This window comes from Numida meleagris, chromosome 1 (genome assembly GCF_002078875.1).
Source record: "Numida meleagris isolate 19003 breed g44 Domestic line chromosome 1, NumMel1.0, whole genome shotgun sequence".
Classification (NCBI taxonomy): domain Eukaryota; kingdom Metazoa; phylum Chordata; class Aves; order Galliformes; family Numididae; genus Numida; species Numida meleagris.
In genome coordinates this window covers 109,212,363-109,214,712 of record NC_034409.1, presented here as the reverse complement: position 1 = coordinate 109,214,712, position 2,350 = coordinate 109,212,363, and positions in this window count along the sequence as shown.

The following is a 2,350-nucleotide window of genomic DNA, read 5'->3' as shown; positions in this document are numbered from 1 at the left end:
TGCTACCACAGTCAGGTAGTGACTACAGCATCTCCAGTGAGAGCTCTGAAGCCTGTCTTAAACTACAGCACAGAATGCGGATTCCCAACACAAATGTATCACCAAGCTCACCCACTTCATCCCTGACCACAATCGTTTGTTTTTTTTTCAACAAATTCAGGCAGTAGGCACCTAATTTACTCTAAAATACACCAATTTGTAATGACCAAATTCACAAAAGATTTTTCACTTTAAATAGCTATGTCACCAAGCCTATGCTTCAACCTACATTTGGAAATCACATGTTCACCATCTGGAATGGAAATCTGCACTTCATTATTGATTCCCATTGCAAACTCAGTAATCAGCAATGCCATCAAGCTAATTTTAAAATATTCTTACACCCCTAGAAGCTTCATGAGCAGAATCATCAGAGTAGTGACACACTAAGTCTCCCATGAACAAACATGCCTGCAGATCAGCCCTTGCATCTCCACTGAGCTGGCAAACACTCAAAACATTGCGTTGCTATGCTTTGCAGCAGACCCTCAGATACTGCTAGTCTCTTGGAAGAGAGTGCTCATGAAACTCACTACATTAGTATAAAACTGGGGTTTGCTTATCAGTGAAACTACTCTTCCCTTACACTTACTGAGCAACCAGAAGCTTACTTCAGTGCAAGAAAAAAAAGCACAAAAAAAACCCATAAAAAGTCAACTGACTCTAACCGTCAGTTTTCACATATTGAGCCCTAATAGCATCCACATGGAAAATCAACAAGCAACCACAACCACCATTCGAAGACCGCATGTTTTGAAAGAAACTTTGCCAGGCATGTAACTCCCTAACTTTTAAATAACTCCCAGCCTCAATAAACTTGTAATCAGAAGCGAATCAGCCTGGACCCACTCCTGACAAACAATTAATAAAAAACCATAGCATTCAGCTACCATGAGAAGAATATTTTTCATGAAATGTTCCCCCAGCCTTTCTGAAGGGCAGCATAAAGGGATGCTTCTGAGATAATTCCAAAAGCAGCCCTGAAAATGAAGAAAAAATGTTATTGAATTAAAAAAGACACTATTTTTCATGCATATTTCAATCTTCCCTTAGTCTAGCTGAATCGTAGTATCTCTCAAACCTTGCACGCACTGCGAGCCCTTCAGGCCATGGCAGGGCATTTGGGACTGCTATGGGAAGAATATGCCACAAGCATACCACATTGGGCCATGAGGAGAAGAGTTAAGGTACTTCTTATGACCAGCAGGATATCTTCGATTTCTCACTGTATTCAGTGAGTGAACAGCAGTTTCTTTCCTCACCATGCCTGAGCCCACTTTGATGTTTCCCTTGCATTGCCCTGTTCTGCAATGCACCAGCCCCAGCCCTGAGCCTGTGTTAGGAAGATGATAGTCCTGCATAGCTGAGGGTATACTCCCCTTGGAGATAGTCCTGGCTGCAGTAGTAGCTTTTCTGAAGTGCACGTGCAATGTGGTGCTCTATTTACTTTCAGGAATGTGCTTCTACCAGGATTAAGTAAATGTTATGTTATTATATCTGTTTTCATGTTTGCATATGCATACCTGCCTTTAGCCGTGTCCAGTGCTCCAGACTGACAATGGCTCCTAGTTGTTAGAGAATGCTTTAGTTTTACAGGGTCATTCTTCAGTTTTCAAGTGCTTTTTCTTTAGAGTATGCCTGTGTCTCCCTGTTCAAATTCCTACCCTAAACTCACAAATACCATATTTAGAGTTAGAGTTCCCTACAGAGGAACTTCAGAGATCATCCTTGCATCATAAAGAAGTAATGCAAACAAAAAAAGGTCAAATCTAAAGTAGAATTTGTATGGTAATACATGTATTATAAGATGCAAGATTGCAAGATTTCTTTGGGTACCCTAGTGAGATAATGGTGCCTAATATTTTTTCCCTGAGATTTAGGTGAACTGTCCTCTTTGGCCTTCTATTCATACTGTACTTGAGTTGACTTTTTAGACATAATATCACAACTTAGCATTGCTTTTCCAAGTCATTTTTACTTTATTTCCAAGCTACTGCCTCACAAATTGGGCCAAGTTTTCCATTAATTCTCAGGACTTCTGCAGAATGGTGCTGCTCTGGAGCACAGCCCATGGTCTTATGTGAACTCAACTGTATTGACTTTTAATGGATCACATTCTTCATTTTGGTTTCCTTGACACCCCATGCAAGGGAAGGATGGTGGGCTTGTTGCTCCAAAATGAGAGGTCTTCTTCAGTCTCGTCAACAGAAAATACTGAACAGGTATTACTGTACTATAATAATATTACTGCAATACTGAACTCAACAGATTTCTCCTTACAGCCAAGAGCAAAGACAAGCTATGAGCTTCA